We start from the raw sequence: 20895 nt of genomic DNA, 5'->3' as shown, positions 1-20895 counted from the left end.
ATATCAATTTTGAAAGCTTTGAAATGGTAAAGTGAAGGTTCTTTTTAAGCTTCCAAAATAACGATGAGGTTCGTTTTAATGAGCACCAAAGGAAAGTGATGTTCAATTTTAACTCTTTACAAAAATTGGAAAGTTTGTTTTGTTTTTTTTAGAGCCCAAAGGAATGTGATTCCTAACTTGCATAAAAGAAAGATTTGAGTTTGTTGTTCCTTTTACTCATGCAAGAAAGAAAGATGAGTCTTGTTTTAAGCACCAAAAGAAAACATGAAGTTCATTTTATGCATCCAAAAGAAATCATGAGGTTCATTTTAAGTATTTTGTAAGAAAAGGAAAAAGGAGTTTTTTTTACTAACTTTGAAAGAAAGCAAATAAAACTAAGCTAATTCCTTTGGTTCCTGCACAAAATTTGTTAGAACCTGCACATAGTCAATCAGCAAAAATAAAATCACGATGGTGGGCTTCACAAGCCTAAATTCTCATCCTTTTACAAAGTTTTTTGCTCTCTGCCTGGTCTATGCGCTAAAATATGGGACCGATGTGCTATAAAATGATGCCAAAGCACTAAAGGTTAGAGTCTATGTGCTACGCTAAGGCCTTTATGCGCTAATCTCTTACTCCTACATGCTAAGATATCAGATAGGAATATGAGCTAACAAAGAAGATCAAATGTGCTAAGGGATGGTTCCCGTGTGCTAAACAACACAATGAATGCACTAAATTAGACTGTAGATGCGCTACAAAAGGTCTCACATGCACTATTTTGGTGTTCTGACATGATTGTTGTCTTCAACCTGCACAAAAAAAATGATGTTATTTTTGGGGACGGGCCCCACGGTGGGTGCCAAAAATGTATGTAGGATTTATGGTGATCAAAACATCAAGATTGAGATCAAAATGGCCAACATACCAATGAGACTCCTCAATGCAAAGATTAACTAGGTTAAAACTAGTTTAACTTCCCAAGGTGTTTCCCATTGTTCTCTATCTCATAGGATCCCTAAAGTCAATGTTTTTCTCTCAAATAATTGTGCAAATGACTTAGGAATGACAACTCCAAGAACGAGTGGTATTGTGATCTACATGCATGAATTCATTCTAAGATCTATATGATATGTTCAAAATCATGATATTAAGCTAGGATGAAGATAATGATATGATAACGATATTAACAAACTACCCTAACATGATATACTAACATGGATATGCTATGATATGAAATGCTTCTTAATGCTAAAATTCTATTCTAACAAAGAGAGGCTAAAATTCTTGATATAATTAGACTATAATGTAGATGCATGAAACTTGGATGGAGAATGAAGAAAGTGAGCTCTATTTATAGAGGAAATAGGGCAATGGATGGTTAAGATTCAATAATCTTAACAATGGCTAGGATTGAAAGTTACTCAATCCATGTTTACAATTTTCACCCATGAAATGGTGACAACTGTCAACAAGAGGTGGCTTGAGAGGGGATGCAAGAGGCATTAAATTACTGAGAAGGCATGAGGGTCACCCTAAGAGAGTGTGGTTAGGGTTAGGTTAAGGTTAACCAGTGGATAAAGATTTTTTCCAAAGGGTAAACTCTTGTGCAAGGGTTAATAGGATAACTAGGGTCAAAGCCATAAGTGCTTGATGAGAGCCTTGGGTTAAATGAGGGTTAAGTTAGAGAGAAAGTCTCTAACCATGTGGTAAGGTTGAGTTAACCATTAATGGTTTGGGAGACTTTGAGGGTAACTTGTTGAAGGCATAAAGCCTTTAATGCATTTTGAAGATTTTGGGGGTTTTTTGAGAAGTGACTTCTCTTAAGGAATGTGCAAATGTTTAAGAGATGAATTAGGCCAATTTAGGCTGATTAGAAGAATCTAGAAGGCTCTAGAAGAAGATTAATCATGCAAGTGGATTTGTTAGGAGAATGCGAGTAGGAGAAATAGAATTTTAATTAAAATGAAATGTTTTATTTCAATTAAAATAGATGCAACTTGCATTTATAGGAAAATACAAGTGGGGGGGGGTAAAAATAAATTTAATTTATTTATATGCAAGGATCAACTTAATTAAATTTAAATTTAATTAAAATGGAGAAAGGGGATTTAATTAAATAAAGTGATTTATTTAATTGAAGGCTAGAAAGGAAGGGGGTTAGATGAATTTAATTAAATAAATGAAATAATTCATTTAATCAATTAGATCATTTAATCAAATAGATGAAAATAAAGAAATAAGATTTAATTAATAACCTGGGATGCAGTTTGAATAAATATTAAATATTTATTTAAGAAGGTGGTCAGATTTATATGTCTATACTATCCATTTGTTTTCCAAAAATGAAAAATGTTCATAATCATAATAATAAAATATTATATTCATTGAAGCATCCTGTTGCATGCATTGTTGCAACAAAAGTAGCAAGTGCACATCTAGCAGAAGATTGCTCAAATGATGAACTTGATCTAGAGATATTGATTAGTAAGAAGGCAAGGGTCATGTTGACTTCAAATCTTTGGATAAAAGCAGGACTTGTAAATGGAGCTCTCAGATATATTTGAAATATTGTCTACAAAGCAGGCAATTTCCCACCTGAATTACCAACATATGTGATGGTTGAGTTTGACAAGTATTCAAGATTACCATTTGAAGATAACTGTCCAAATACAATTCTGATAACAACAATGCAAAGGGGAAAAACATATCAATTACCATTAAGATTGGTATGGGCATTGCCAATACATAAAAATCAAGGATTGACTCTTTCAAAAGCCACAATTGATATATGACTCAAAGAAAGAATGAGATTGACATTTGTTGCAATATCTCATTTAAAATCTCTAGAAGGTTTGAGAATAATGCTGACATTCACATATGACCATTATCAAAAAACAGAAAAGGATAGACAACCTCCCAAGCACAAAGCTCAAGAAAATAGGTTGAAATTTTTAGAACATAGTTGATGTAATATATTTTTCTCCAAGTTTCCTCCATGACTTTTAAGTTTTTTTAATATAAATGTCATAGCTAATAGCACGTTTTCAAAATATTATATATACAAAAATCATTCATTACATTGTGTATAAAGAAAATGATAATTCAAAAAACACAAAAATTAATGTAATATAGTTTTCTTCAAATTTGTTTCCATGACTTTTATGTTATGGTATAGAGAAATGTTACATATATGTTTCTCTTTTCTATTTCCATGTAGGTGAGAAAGGTGTCATGTAATGCATGTGCATGGGTGTCCAATTGGCTGACAAAGTACCACTACTGTCTTCCAATCAATGTCATCCTTCATATAGAGGAATTAAGTGTTCACTTCTGGTTAAGACAAAAAATGGTCAATAGAATTGACAAAAATGGACCAAAGAATAGTGAAAGAAAATTTGAAAATTATGCTTTATACTTTAACTTCCTCTATGGTTCCAAGGTAAAAAATGAACATAGATCGTAAAATTTAATAATCTACAAATTGATATTATAAATTTATGTGATTGGTCAATTTCTCAATATGACGAGCTCTGAGATCTTTAACATGCTGGATGCATTTGCAAGGTCACTATTAGGCCAAGAGTGACAATAAAAAAATACAACCTATCCAAACAACTCAGTATGGAGTTCATGAGATTTCTTAATGGACAATCACAGATAAGTTACAACACATGACCACTTGAATAATGGTTGCTTGCTACTCTTAAGTTTAATTATTCAATTAGATTCACAATGCATCAAGTCATGCCATCATTCAGATTGTTACATGCACACAATGGGATACCTACATTATATGTCATAAAGTCCAATATAACAATCAAAGTTCCGGCCCTTCTTGATGATATTGAAAATAAAGAGATAGTATCAGTGCATAAATGGTTGACAAAGTGAAAATTTACTAAAATTTTTGATTAACTATTTATACATTGTATCTTTGACTAAATTCAATGATTACAATATAGTATAGATGTTTTTTTCTCGGTTATTACTACTGCATGAATGATTAACAAAGTAATTTTAATTGCTTTTTACAATATCATTTTAATAAATCATTCTAAATTTTTAATTTGCATACCATTTTACAAATATTGTTGTCATAGCTTTAAAAAACCATCTCATTTTGATTATCAATTAAATTAAAAACATCATCTATCATTGACTTAATTTGCACCTCATACTTTATCATTGAATATATAAATATTGCATATTTCCAAACTTGATATCTCTTGGCGTACTTTACTTAGATTTTTAAATTTAATTTTGGTTACATTTGAATTATTGATGATCAAAATGAGATAACTTTTTGGAGCTATGACAACAATATTTGTAAAATAGTATGCAAATTAAAAAATTGGAATATTTATCAAAATGATATTGTAAAAAGGAATTAAAATTACTTTATTAATCATTCATGCAATAGTAATAACTATCAAAACAACATTTATACTATTTTTTAAGCATTTAATTTAGTCAAAGATACAATGTGTAAATAGTTTTTCAAAATTTGTAGTAATTTTTCACTATGTTAACCATTTATGCATTGGTAATATCTCTTCATTTTCAATATCATCAAGAAGGGCCCAAACTTTGATTGTTACATTGGACTTCACGACATATAATGTAGGTATCCCATAGTGTGTATGTAACAACTTGAATGATGGCATGACCCGATGCACTGTAAATTTGATTGAATAATTAAACTTAAGAGTAGTAAGCAACCATTTTTCAAGTGATCTTGTGTGGTAACTTAGTTGTGACTGTCCCTTAAGAAATCTCATTAACTTCATACCAAGTTGTTCCTCTATGCAAATGATGACATCTATTAGAAGATGGTAGTGGTACTTTGTCAGCCAATTGGACACCCATGCATTACGTGACATCTTGCTCACCTACATGGAAATAGAGAAGAGTAACATATATGTAACATTTCTTTATATCATAACAAAAAAAATAATACAAGGTTACATGAAGTATGTTTAGAAAATGTAACATATTTGAAATTCTTTATAGCTTTTAAATCAATATTGAATAGTAGAAGATAAATATTTTAAACTTAATATAAAAGAAAAATTTATAGACATTTTCATTTGGAGTAAATGTATGCAATTAAATAGGAAATAGGTTGCATGAATTTTATTTATAAAATGATGTAAGTTTCTTTCATAGGTCATTGTGAAATCATATGTGAAAGCATATGATTGTATATTAAATATTAGAAATTATTATTTTGATAAAAATAAGACATTTATTAATGATAATTTGTCTCATAGTAGTTTTATTTTTTTTTATACTAAAAAACATTAAAGTCATGGAAGCAAATTTGAAGAAAAATGCATTACATTAATTTTTGAGATTTTTGAATTGTCATTTTCTTTATACACAATGTGATGAATGATTTTTTATGTATAATATTTTGAGAAAGTGCTATTAGCTATGATATTTATATTAAAAAACTTAAAAGGCATGGAGGAAATTTGGAGAAAAATATATTACATCAACTATGTTCTAAACATTTCAATTTGTTTTCTTCAGCTTTGCGCTAGGCAAGTTGTCTACCCTTTTCTATTTTTTGATAACGATCATATGTGAATGCCAACATTATTCTTGTGAGGCCCTACCCCGATTCAGTTTGACATTTTCAGTTATTTGCATATTGAGACTATTATGGATGCTTTATTTTATGCATTATGGACTTAGAACTTATATGATTCCATGATTTGGATCACACTGACATATGTGATGTTTTATTTCATGCATGATGATTATGAAACTTTAGATATGATTTCTAGAATAGAATTACATTATGATGGTGAATGTCATTATTGGAAATTTGCAGGATTTTATTTTGATGAAAGAAAAAAATGATGCATATTTATGAATGGTTCATTTTTGGGAAATTATGTTAATTGCATAGGTAAAATTGAATTGGAAACAAATGAGATATTGAATTATCGATGTCAAATGTATGAATGTTTGATGTGTAATGAAATCCATGTATTTGATTTTGTATAATTGTGATTATTTGGAGTTACTAATGTGTTAATTGAGATGCGCAGGAAAATTATCCATGTGACCATGGAATTTAATGGAGAACCAAGCCTAGACCAATGTGCGGTTGTTAAGCCGGGAGTTGTCTATTTGGAGAGACAACACCCCTCCCCTTGTAATGTATTTTATTTGTGATGTGTATAATGCTTGAGTGTAAAATTTAATTTATATGTAAATGTGTAATCCTTCAAGAGACATATTCCATGTGTAATTTTTATATTGTAATTTGGTTGTGTCACTTGACACATGTGCTGATTAAGTGTCATTGATGTTGACTTGTCTCTTGGAGGGAGTTTTGTTTCTACCAAAGCCATTCAAAAACATGAGTGTGGTCCCAAATTTGTCTTGGGTAGGGAGTCATGGGAGTGGTCAACTCAAGCTTGACCCGTAGGTAAACTTCAGTGGGGTTTCCAAAGGGTTTAATGGACTCCTAGGGTAAGTTTTTAGGCTTTTCCAAGGGTCCTAAGGGTATACCTATGGGTTAGGGGTGTTTTGAAACATGTGGCTTCTCCCATGTGACTATGAAGTCACTTCAAAAAGTGGTGTTTTCAAGATGCACGAAAATTGAACTCAGAAAGTTCTTCCTAGGATAGAGAACCTTCCCTTTAGGAGTTAAACTCTCTTCCCCATCCTCTTCCACCTTTTCCCTTTCCAATTTGAGTAATGTGCAAGAGTTTGGGAAGGGCAACCAATGGGAACTCACACCTCACCCAAGGGGTTGGGAAGTGTGTGAGAGGCCTTCTTAGGCAAGAATTTGCAAACTTAGTAAGTAATCACCCACTCTCCTTTCTTGGAGATTTTGCTTGTTTTGAAAAAGTTAGTAGGAGTTTGGCATTTTTAGTGGAATTTGGGAGAAAAGATAGTGGAAATTGGGCAGCTCATCCCCAACTAAAGTTAGCAAACCTTTTTGGCAGAATAAGGTTGGTTACTCTCTTCTCCCTCTTGTTATGTTGTAAATGTTAGTTTGTGTTGTTTTGTGAAAGAAAAGAGTTGTATGTAAGAAGGTGTATTATGAAGTTTTATTGTTGAAATTAAAAATGTGTAGTTTCTCTTCTTTGTAAATTGTTTGTGTTCTTATTGTTTTGGGAGTGTCCAAGATCTCCTATCCTTGGGAGGGTAGGAAGATCTTGGGGTGGAAGGAGTTTGACAGCCATGGGTGAGAGGCTCTCCTCATGGAGAGTGTTCTCAAGGGTGTCCTTGGTGACCCTTGATGCATAGCCTTGTGTATGCATTTGGGGGTCATAAGGGGAGTAAATATGGCCATGAGCCTTTTGGGGGGCATAAGGAATGAGGAAGTATTTTTGTTTGCATTGTGTTGCCATGAGGTGGCTTATGTTGTAGTGTTTTGGCATGCATTCTCCCCATAGGTACTTGGTCCACTTCCACCCATGGAAGAGTCACCATGAAAGTGGTGAATGTGAAGCTTGGGAAGGGAAATTTGAATGTAAGTGTTTTTCTATGTTTGTGTAGTGTTTGTATGTTTGTAGCCCGTCTAGTGCTTGGTTCTCCAAGCTCGGGGGTGGCTTCTAGTAAGCCTAGGCTGGGAGGTGAGCTTCCCATGGTCAAAAATGTGTTTTTGTTGCAGGTTGCAAGGGAATGAAAAAAAAAAAGGGTTGAAGAACTAAGCTGCTGTTTTTGTGTTGTAAAAAAATTTTGTTCTTTCAAAAGAGGGCAGATTCAATGTATTAGTTGTGTAAGGAATGAAAAGTGAGCATTTGTAGTAGTCTCCTTCAAAAAAAAAGGGGGTTGTATTATTTTCTAGTTATTATGTAGAGGAGCATTGTAGGGATCTCATCCCACTTGTATTCATGTCTATTTTGTATCTAATTCTATTTTGTATTTACATTTGTCAAAGAATAAACATGCTGTTCCTACTTGGTAGTCTTGCAAAAGGAAAATAAAATGTTAGTATGCATCTTGCTTTTTATGTTTTGCAAAAAAAAAATGTATACACTTGTGAGTAAACTGAAATTTAAAGTTTTAGATGTTGTACCTTTTTCCTCAAGTATATGCTGCTGTATATTTAGTTAAAAGCAGTAAATTATTTTTTATTACTTGCAGAAAAAAGAATAAGAAATCCTAATAGTTGTAGTTTATTTATTTTCTAAGAAATTTGCATTTATTTAATTACTGTTCTTCAAACTCAGTTATAACAAAATGATACAGCTATGTCTTATTACAGATTTAATATTACATGAGAAACAAAGAGAAAACTGATAATAAGATTTAAATATAAGTATAAATATATATATATATATATGTAAATATATATATATATATTTATATATATATTTATTTATTCCTTCATAAGAGAATCTGCCTGTTATTATACAGAAACTCTTATGCATGTTATTTTACCAGATTTATATAAACACACACAAATATATATATATATATATATATATATATATATATATATATATATATATATATATGTATACGTTTATATTTATAAATGTTTCTTTTAAAAAAAAAAAGACATATTGTAAACTCTGAAATGCCTTAACTTAGTTAAAAATAAACCAGAGCGTATATATATATATATATATATATATATATATATATATATATATATATATATATCGTTATATATTTTAAACAAAAAAAAAACCCAAACGAATGACAGTCGAACCACATCTCTCCGCAGGTTTCATCGCGTGACAGTTTAAACACCCAGCAAACGTTTAACACAGCAAGCGGTTTGGTATCGGTCTTGCGGGGGCCGCGCCCTCGGGCGGCGGCGGCCGCAGTCTGCGGCACCCGCAGACTGCGGGCGGCGACGCCCGCAGCCTGCGGGGGCCGCAACCTGCGGGCGGCACCGTCCGCAGCGCTGCGGAGCTCCCCGCACCACCGCCTTCATTCCCCGCTTAAAGCGCAGCGCAGTTGGTGTGTGTGTTCGCCGCCACGCCAAAACCCCTCGTTGCCCTCTTCGCCTCGTCCGCCGCTTCCCCCTGCACGCAGCTCACGCAGAGTTTTGGGAATAAAGAAGGATAAAAAAAAAAAAATATGCTTGTTGCTATTCACGTCGCCCTAACCCTAGTTCGGGTTAGGGCAACGCCTTATAAGTTTTTAAAGCGTTAGATTATGTGTGCGTGGGGGGCGGGGGGGAAATGGGAGTAATATAATAAATAAAACAAAAAAAAAAAGGAAGAAGGGATTTAAACCCCTAAAATCCCCTTGGAATATCAACTTAGTAAATGAGAATAGTTAGTTGTTTATATATATATATATATATATATATATATGTATAAACATTTATGTAAAATAAGTATATATACACACACACACATATATATATATATATATATATATATATATATATATATATATATATATAAAAGTGGGATCGTTTGGACATTTAATTTGGGTTAAATAGATACATGTAAAGGTAAGTTTTGAACATTTATGTTAAATATTGGGCATAAGCAGAGGAGACTTTATAGGAGGATTTTAACATTAGGTGGACTAGATTAAAATCATAAAACAATTAGGGGATGTCGACACTAAGTTTTCTAGTAAAACCAAGAGGGCCAAATATTGTGTATGACTATAACATGATTTTAAATTTATGGGGGCTTCATTTAAGTAAGGTGCTCAAATAACAAGGTTAATTAAATTAGGAATCCTAGTGGATTAAGATAGAAAATTAAGATAAATTTTAAAAAGTATATGGTCGAGATTAATTCGCCATTTTAGGATATTAATTAATCATTAAGGAAGCTTAGTGAATTTTCCGTTTAGGGTGAAATATTAGTTCTTTGATAACTTAGCTATTTCCGCTATCTAAGCTGAATTTAATTACCCGATTGACACAAATATAGTTAAGACCCAGTCCAGAATGCATTATTTATTTAAGTTAATCGCATTCAGTTGAATATTTTAATTAAGAAAGTCGCTAATTAGTAAGTATTTTAGTTTTAAAAAAAAAAAATTCTCGTTCGTGCCCTAAAGTCGGGCATGACAATTCTCAAACCTTCTAGAGACTTTACATGAGATATTGCAACAAATGTTAATCACGTTCTTTCTTTGAGTCCTATATCAATTGTGACTTTTGAAAGAGTCAATCCTTGAGATTTATGTATTGCCAATGCCCATGCCAATCTTAATGGTAATTGATATGTTATGCCCCTTTGCATTGTTGTTATCAAAACTGTATTTGGACGGTTATCTTCAAATGGTAATCCTTAATAATTTTCAAACTCAACCATCACATATGTTGGTGGTTTAGGTGGGGAACTACCTAGTTTGTAGACAATGTTTTGAATATATCTGAGAGCTTCATTTACAAGTCCTTCTATTATCCAAAGATTTGAAGTCAACATGACCCTTGAATTCTTACTAATCAATATCTCTAGATCAAGTTCATCATTTGAGCAATCTTTTTCTAGATAGTCACTTGCTACTTTTGTTGCAACATTGCGCACAATGGGATGCTTCAATGAATATAACATTTTCTTATTATGACTATGAACATTTTCATTTATGGAAAACAAATGGATAGTATTGTTAAACTCAACATTACTTGCAACATCTATGCTAGAAGGGGTTCTTGTCATAAGAAACCTCCAATCATCAATGTTTGGGTTTGCATCTCTTGGATTTGTCAAAAGTTGACAAAATCTTTGGTGTTGTATATTTTCTCCATTTTGTCTAAATTTTTTATTTAATGTAATCATAGTTTTGAATTCCTCCCAAAGTAGCTTTGCCTGTATGTTGCCGATCTTTGACTGGAGGTAGTTGGCCCAAATCTCCAACCAAAATAATAGATATTCCTGAAAGATAAGTGTCAAAAAATATTTTCAAAACTATATAGTAATAAATTATAGAAGTTTCTTATATGTGAATTATATTAGATATTATATAAAATAGTTATTTTCACTAGTTATAATGAAAGGTTTATCTGCGAAGCTTCTATGTGCATTTTGTGGGAATGTTTGTCGAAGTCAAGAATCTATGTTTTCCAGCATGTTTTGACCAATGAATCTCATTTCATCAATCAAAATACATTTGATATTTGCTATCTCTTCTTGAAAACTCATAATCCCGTATTGGGATTTTTAATTTTAAATGAACTATATAGACTCCTATATTGAATGGTGAAACTCTTGTTGGTGCAAGTAATAGAAGATGAGAACGACATGGGATTACTGTATTTTGAAGAGCTTGACTAATGGTACCAATTAAATATGACTTTCCTGCTCCTGTTGTTCTTTGTATTATCATGAATAATGGCTCTCCATTTTGATTTGTATGGTAGTGTGTCATAATCACGTTGATTGATTTTCTTTGTTTAACACTGAAGTTTGAGTAGTTTATGGATTGTGGTACCTACATTTTCATTCGTGTGACATCCATGATCTCTCATGTTGGTTATGAAATTAATTTCTCTAACTGTGTACTCTTCACCTTGATATTCATGGGACCAATTTGTATGTCTATCAATGTCTCTTCTACCCAACATATCTATTTCAGAAACTTGTATATTTTGACCATGATGTATTCCAGATATAATTTCACATTCATGCTCTATGGCATTTTTTTGAACAAGTTCATCATCTTCAATTTTAGAATCCTCGACATTTTCAATATTTTCTATAGTTGTTGTTTATTCCACATGCCAAGGATTGTAGTTGAATGATTCCCGCTTTTCTATTATGGAGTCATTAGCATGACCAATATCTCTTTCTATGTCACAGAATGGTTTGTACAATATTAACTCTAATAGACAAAAGTCAATCCATTTATTTGACTCACATGGAGGAATGGATACAAACCTAGAGAAAAATATAACAATAAATGGCTTTTATCTTGGTTCCCATTTATTATCTCTTCTTCGTTTAGGATTATATATCCATGATCTAGCTACATCAATCAATGCGACATATTCCATAGAAGGATGCCTTGTTTTATATCCATCAATGAGAGATATCATTTGTTCTTCATTTTTCTCTTCAATATGTATAGCTACAAGTTTGAATACTTCATGTGAAATATTTAGATTAATAAATGTTCGTTTGCTCTCTACTAATGGAAGTTCTAGCAACATGTGACATGTTTCTTGAGCTCCAATGTCTTTTTCTATATTTCTGTTAGAATTCTTCTATATGCTCGTGTAGCCAAATCATCAGGATTTTCCATGTTTGACAGACACATCAACATTTGGTTGTATGTTTTTGAGTTTTTCTTTGCTTTGGTTGCATACTTTGCAATATATTTTATTACTACATGTTTGGAAAGAATAGGTTGTCAGTCTATATTTTCTCTCCACAATTGCAATATGTAGTGATTATGTGTATGGACTCTTTGATCATTTCTTGTTGGTTCAAATTCTTTGTCTCTTATTCTATTTCTTCATATAATCAGGATCCCCCCAGTTTCAATGGCCAAGGAGCATTATACCTGCAATGAATATGAACTCACATTTTTTAAAAAAATTTTAAAGCAAAAGTGGCAAGCCACTGATATATTTATTAATAAGAAAACCGATTCAAGAGCTCCATAGGGAAAGAATCAGGAAGAAAATCCTATATCCTTGCTTATATACAATGAAAAAGAGGAAAGAAGGCTATGAGGAGAAACCCCCAAAGATCCAGATAGATAGATAGGACCTGCCCATAGAATGAGCCTCTTGGAGGCCAAATTTAGAGTAGTAGGTCGGAATGAGACCAAATGAAACCTTAAAAAATCGACCCCCACAACCGGTTATCATGAAAATTGGGAAGCGGAAATCTAGTTGTCGGAACACTGAAAAGATGCCACGACTGATTTCTGGTTGTGTTGTATCGGAACTATGATACTGGTATGTTGTCCTTGTTACTGGTTTATAGAAGAAAAGCTTGCATTACTGGTGCTAGCCGACAGGCTAAGAAGATGGCTCCACAACCGGTTCTGATATACTAGTGAAAATAAACGCCTAAACCAACATCGGTAAACAAGGGGCAGACAATTTTTTTTGGGTCATACCAGTTGCCGTCAGATTTTCCACTTGTCAAAAAAGAGCATATTGTAAGTAGCAAAAAACAAAGCCAGAATAACTTTACTCATCCATGGCAGCGTCCTCCTGGGACTGAATTACAGGGGCATCAAAGGCGGGCCATCTCATGGCTTCATCTTGCATCGGTGCGTTGAGGTCTGGCACCCTATTTGTATCCTGTCCCCTTTCCACAGGTTGTGAAATTGGCAAACAGGGATCAACGTTTTCTATTTCCAGGATCACCATGAGAGTCCCAACTTTAATTTTGACTCTGTGCACAATGTGGTCGTCCAATTGCTTGCCGAATTGATGCAGGTCATTCTTCACATGGCGGAAGGTTTTCCGTTCGAGGGCATATTTTATTTGGTCATAAAGTACCATGTAAGCATGGTTGGATTGAATAAAGTGATGAGGAAAGAGGCCCCCAAGGAGAGCCAACCCCTGCCATAGATTATATTTTACCAGGGCTTCATGGAACAAGGCCAGTGCAAGCACATCTTGTCTTACCAACTTAAAGAACACTAGTTCAAGAAGAGGAATAGATTGCAAGAGATCTAGAGCATTTGACAGAAAAGAACTGAGAAGTTGATAGGGATAAAGAATCCATTTGGATTGAGGGTATAAGATCTCCTCACCGATGAAGTCTTTGACAACTCTTCTCAATTGTGGATTATGCAAAAGAAAAAGCTGGTCGAGGTCCCTGTCATTGATGTGTCCATGAAAAGTCATCAAGGGTTCTGAAATTTGCACTAAAACCCGGTCGTTCCATGACATATACTCCCAATGCATTTTCCTGCACCCTATGCAAGAGTCGTTCTCCATATTGCAGAGCACTGAGAAACTTCAAAAATTTAAAAGATTTCAAAAATTTCGCTGAGAACTATGTATATAAAAATAGTCTGGTTCCATTTATAAACAAAAATTACCATCTCAAAGTACAATAAATGATTGAATTTTTAGGATCATGTTTGCGATTCTTGCATTAATGTGTGACCGTAATGCAGTCGAGAGGATGTGTGAGAGGCCTGAGTCTGTTTTGCCCCGTGTGAAGTGACATTGTGAAAATCCCAGAGTATTTCACACTAAAATTTCATTCATACCATCTACAAAGTGCATTTAAAAGCATAAATGCTAGTGTCTTGTTAGCCTTCTTGTACATAGGCACTGGTTAAATGCTTACATGAGAGTATTTATTAGAAAGTAATTTGTGATTAGAGTGTTGTACTTTCCTTTTGTACCAATTCAAGCAATTTGGGAAAAGAAGACAGTTTAGTGGGAATTGCAACTGACTCAATTGAAATGCCATCGCAGCCCATTTTTTCTAACATGTCAGCAACAGAGTTACCCTCTCTTAATGTGTGGCTGACAATGTAGTCCGAAAAAGTGTCGAGAAGATCCAAGGTGTGCTTCAAAACATACGAAAGATGGCAGGTCTTAGATCTTTTCGAGGTAATTGAATTGATAATAACTAATGAATCCCCTTCTATGTGTATATTGGAGAAGCCACACTTCCTTGCTAACACTAGACCAACTAGTAAGGCATTTGCCTCCGCCAAGTTATTTGTACCCGGAGGGATGGGTGAAGCTTGGAAAACACACATTTTGCCAAATTGATCTTGAATGCAAACTCCAATTCATGACTTCCCTGGGTTTCCACGGGAAGAGTCGTCGAAGTTGATCTTAAAGAAATTAGGTGTTGTGGGTACCCATTTTATGGACGACCTATCTCTCACATGAGCTGAGGACCAGTTCGGGGGAGTCCCTATTGGAAAAATAATACCATTCCATGATTTTGTAATTACCTTATCCCACTGAGTAAATGACTGGATGTCCTTGGAATTAGTGAGAGAAGAATTTATGATTTCTGCAATCAAATTTTTCAATTTGATCAAAACTTGATCCAAAGAAGAGGATGTTTTTTCAGAAAATTCTTTTGTTCCTCTCCCACCAAATGGCCCAAATAATGTGAGCAGGAACACATTTCCAAATGCCTGAGAGGGTTGATGTAAAAAATAAAAGAGGCCAAGAGTTAAACATATCTCACAATGATTTCAGAAAGGGCAACATAACTTGGAGTTTGTTCATGATGAAGAACCAACATTGGGAGGCAAAGGTGCAGTGTAAAAATAAATGATCAATTGATTCTTCCTCTATGTCACAAAATACACAATTAAAATCTTGTGTAATGCCTAGTTTTACTAGTTTATCTGCTGTTAGGATTCTTTTGTCCAATGTTAACCACACAAAACAACCTACTTTTGGTAGAACAATGTCATTCCAACAGAAAGAGTATGCCCGACTACTTACCTTATTGTTGCAACCCTGCTGTAAGGCATTGTAACCTTCTTTAATTGAATATTGCCCTAATTTTGAAGCTACCCAAAATAACACATCATCTCTGTTAGACATGAGAGTTGTCCTATTCAATAAAATTTCCAATGAGGAAGATTGCTGGATGGATATTGGGAGAAGAGTGGGATCTTTCCAGATTATTTTCCCTGAAAATATTTCTACAACAAACACATAGTCACTCAATTTTGTACCCCAATGAGCTATAGCTATATTCATAATGTCTTCCATGTTATCCAATTGAGCAATAGGAGGATGCCCACACCATGAGTCTATCCAGAAGTTAGCACTGAGACCATTATTGATTTCCCATGAAACATACTTAGATATTAGATTTCTTGAATCCATCATAAAATTCCAATTAGTGTACATTTTCCAAATCAGTTTCCCTCTAAAAGCCTTATTGCGATGCTTCAAATTGTGAAGTCCCACTCCCCCTTGGGATTTTTGGCATGACATATTTTCCAGAGAGGTTAAGGGGATTTTCCTTTCATTTGTCATATTACTATTCCATAGAAAATCATATTATTTTATTGATTTGCATAATTTTAATATATTTAAACATCATATTAATATTTTTACTAATGAAATACTTGCCTCCAAACCATTCTTCCTCCTTTTTTTTCGCAAGCATGCACCCTCCCTACAGATTGTGTGTCGTTCCACACAGTTTAGTATCTCTTCATAGTCATGTTCAATATCCATCTCTGCAAGTTGTGTTGTATTTTTTATACAAGGATGTTGAAGGAGACTTTAGAATGACTAAAATAGGAAATACAAATGAATGTGTTAGTTATAAGAAAAATATTTGAGTTGGGATTAATATATGGTTAGGGTTTAAATATGGTTAAGATTAGAGATTAATTATGGTTAGGGTTAATGTTAGATTAGGGTTTAAATAGGTTTAACATTAGTGATCAATGAGGATTAGATTTAATGTTAGATTAGGTTTAAGGTTAGGTTTAGAATTAAAATTAAAGATATGATTAGGGTTAGCAATGAATTAGCATTAGGATCAATGTTACATTAGGGTTTAAATAGGGTTAGTGTCTAGATTCAATTGGGGTTAGATTTAATATTAGATAAGGGTTAAGATTAAGGTTAGACTTAGAATTCATATATGATTAGGGTTATATTTCAATAAATATCATATATATTAAACCTAATACTTATTTATATGTAGATCATTGTAAATCAAATGTTAAATATTTATATTTTAAATTTTCCTTCTAGTAGTCTAAATGATTTATTAAATGATTTCACGTCAATTTTATTACAATCAACTCTTTAATATTATTTATGAATGCTAAATATTTTTAAATTTGATATCTCTCAGTGTACTTAGATTTCTTAAAATATAGGTATGCTAGTTATAAATGGTCTTTTCACATGAGTGATCCATATATGCATATTAGGGTTAGAAAGAGTTGCAATTTTTTTGAGAGAAATTATTACACAAAACAAAACGCATAAATATTAACAAGAGATATATTCAATTTAATGAGATGGGAAATGAAAACATGCTTGTATAAGACTACAAAGGACATCAAATACGGATAAGAATGACTAAAGTAATAATAAAAAATAAAAATTTAGAATCAATTTATCAAACGCTAAGCTAAAAGTCAATTGACCATTAAAATATAATATTTAAATACCCTCCCTTAATGATCGATATGCTAATTACACCAAGCTCATCTCAAAATTTTACAAATATGTTAGGAGTTAAAGACAGTAAGCATGTCTATAGTTTGATCCTGATCAATTGGGCAATATTGCAATATAACAAACCCTTCTTTTGTTGTTTGATGAAGTGATAATGTAGTTCCGTATGTTTGGTATGCTTATGGAAAAGTGTATTCTTCATAAGTTTGAGAAAACCTTGATTATTGTTTACTAGGAGTGTAGGCTTAGATTGTGACATCTTCATGCTAGATAACACCTTAGTCGGATTTCCTTACACATTGCTTTTACAACACAATATTTTTCTTTATTGAAGGAAAGAGCTACTACATCCCCATCCTTGTTGGTCCTTGTGACTACATTCATGCCAAGACTAAAAACATATTCAAAAGTGAATCTTTTTCATCTACAAAACCTATCCAATCTAAATTTGCAAACCCACACAACCTAGGATCTTTGCTTCTATTTTATAGAATATCAAAGTTAAGTGTCCTTTTAACATATGTTAACACCCTCTTTGTTATAGTTTAACATTCTATCTATGGTGTTGTTATGAATATGAAAACAAAAATCATAATTAAAGTAGGTCTAGTGGTTTTAAGATTTATTAGGCTCCCCACTAGTTTCTTGTAGGATAACTCATTTCTAGGACGACTCACTAATTACCTTAGATTCACTTTTGGTTGAAAGTTTCAACCATTTTTCATAGGTGTACATGATATTTTGCAATTTTTCATTCTAAAATTATCAAGAAAACTAATAGCATATTTGGATATCATTAAACAAAAATGCTACCATTTGTTTGCCAAACTTCTACACTTAGACAGTAATGTAGGAGGCCTAAATTAGTCATATCAAAAGCATTACTCATGTCAAATTTACTTTGTTCAATAACACTTGCCTCACTACATGTAATAATGATATCATCAACATATATGACTATTATAATGAGATCATTACCTAGACTTTTGATATATATAATAGAATTTGAAGGACATGATTGAATCCTTTTTCAACTAAATATCTATAAATCTTGACGTATCATGTTCTAAGTTCTTGTTTCATGCTCTATAGATATTTTGACAATTGATAAACATGATGCTCCCTACTTATAATGTAAAAGCCTTGTGGATGAGACATGTACATTTCTTCCTCCAAATATCCATTCAAGAAAGTACTCTTCTCATCCATTTGATGAACCATCCAATGAAATTAAGCTTCTATGACTAAGATTAATTATTTTGTGCTCATGTTTACTATAGGAGGAAATCTCTCTTTGTAATTGATGCCCTCTCTCTATGAGAACCCTTTTGTAACCAATCAAACTTTGTACTTATTTAATGTGTCATTTACTTTTTACTTGACCTTGTATACCAATTTTCAACCAATGGATTTCTTCCTTAGTGGAAGATTTTAGAGGGATTTTAAGTTTTATTTTTCATAAGACTCATGTTTGGTTAACATGACATTTTCCCATTCAAGTTTTGCATTTTCCTCTTCCAATACTTGCAGCACATAAACTCCTTAAATATTATTCATTAAATCAAGATTAACTATGATCTTCTTTCTTTCTTTTTCAATTAATCTCTTAGCATTATTATTGTCATTGTACCTTATAAGAGTTATTTTAAATTTATTAGAGTTGGGATCTAACTTATTTTTATTTCCATCTAGAATCCAAACACATGTAATGGAACCTAAGTTCCTAAGATGAATTATTTTAGGTTTCCTACCAGAGCATGTTTCCTTTTGGGTCATTTGCATCACCATCTATGTTGGAGATATATTTAACAAATATATTGTTTTAACTCAAAATATCTTGGGAGCATTCCTACTCATTAACAAACATCTGGCCATGTCCATGATAGTATAATTTCACATCTCAACTACTTCATCCTATTGTGAAGTGAGGGTGTAGTATACTATCTTTTTTTGGTCATGTTTAGTACAAAAGTTATTTATCCTTTGGAATATAATTATTCTCCATTATCAAATCAAAGAATAGTCATTTCACAACCTGACTCTTTTTGTACTAATACTTTGAACTTTTAGAATTAATTAAACACATCTAATTTTAATATTATAAAATACACCCACATTTTCCTACTGAAATTGTTTGTCATCAAAGAGTATATTATGCTACATCCCTTCTTAACAAGAAATACAATTACCCTAAATCTGTTAAATGTTAGGAAGTCCATCTATCAAATTCTTGATTACATTGAGTTGCTCATATCATGATTACAAAGTGTATTAACATTAGATGCACTTTTTGTTTCCAATGCATGTTCCTTGACCTATCTAGTGTCAACTAATCTATACAATCTATGATCTTCTATATCAAATGAAATAGTCTTCATGGTCTCCTCCATTAGGTATTTTTTGTTTGTGAATATGACATGTCTAGATTAAAATTATATCACATCATTTGATTCACTAAGAGTAGATTAAGCTTCATTCTTGGTACATACCATACATTAAGATTATTTTTCCCTTTAGAGGATATTTGCACATTACCTCTATAAAAAAAGTGTACTTACTACCACCAAATATTATTGCATTAGAGAAATTATTGTACTTTGTGAACCATTCTTATCTATTGGTGAATTGATGTTATGCTCCTAAATCCATGTATTGTGCAAATGGGTTGGAGTGATGGTATTGTGGGCATGAATGTAAAGAAGGATGACTCCTCTTAATCCTCTATGATATGGACCTTTTGCTGAGACCCTCCCTAATTGGATTTTTCTTCAACCAACCCTTTTTTGTAGTGCTTCTTCATATGACCCATTTTATCATAATAATGATATGTGATGTTTTTCAAATTATTTGATGCATCCTCATTGTTACCTTTTCTTTCCTTTTGGGACTATTTTTATTTGCCCTTGTCTTTGGTTGCAAAGGTTTGTTCCACATGCTCTATCTCCTTGCTGTATCTATCCTTTTGTAATATCTTACTATATAACTCATAAAAATTTGGGTCAAAATTTACAGAGGTGATATGAGTACCTTAGTAAAATGTTCATATGAATGTGGTAACCTTTTCAACATGATTACCACCATTCCCTCCTCCTCCATATTCTAATCAATGAATGGAAAAATAATTTTTACTATCTTTGATTTTGAGTAAATTATCTTACAAAGATGCTTTCTCTTCCATCATGATAATACCATATTCTTTAGAAAGAAGGCTCTACCATTATTTGAAGTATCATGCAAATCTTTCAAATGCTTCCTAAATTTAGCTAAAGTCATACCTAACTAGACTTCTTAAACATTTGATAAGATAATAGAAAGATTTGATAACAGGGACCTGGGATTTTACTTCAAGGGTTTAGCACAATTGAAGTAGGAAGGAAAGGGTGAAGCTATGTGACATAATTTTAGAAACTTGCAATGACTATACCTAATGTAACATAAAGGAGACTCATTTTTTAATTTGTTGAAGGATTAGTTAAACCTCTCAAGGGTTTAATAAGAGAATTCAATACAAGCACTCTACAAGAAGCAATCACAAGAGTCCTCAATTTAGAAGATTCAATGACTAGAGACAACTCACATACCAAGAAGAAAACACCTTCTATTCTTTCCAAGAAACCTTTCCAGTAGAACATTATCTTCCCAAAGGCATCACCACCAAAGCAAAGTCAAGCTAAAATACCAAAAAAAGAGTTACAAAGGGAGAAGTCATGTTTTACATGTTGTGAACCTTGGAAAGTGAGGTATATGTGTTTACGAAAATGGCTAATGAATTATAGAGATGTATTTTTTGATGAAGATGTAGTGCCCCTCCCTGATTCATCTTTTTTTTTATGAATTGTTAGACTTTATAGACTTAGCTTAGACTCTTTTATGATGCT

Source organism: Cryptomeria japonica, chromosome 6 (genome assembly GCF_030272615.1).
Source record: "Cryptomeria japonica chromosome 6, Sugi_1.0, whole genome shotgun sequence".
Taxonomy (NCBI): domain Eukaryota; kingdom Viridiplantae; phylum Streptophyta; class Pinopsida; order Cupressales; family Cupressaceae; genus Cryptomeria; species Cryptomeria japonica.
This window is presented reverse-complemented; position numbering follows the sequence as displayed.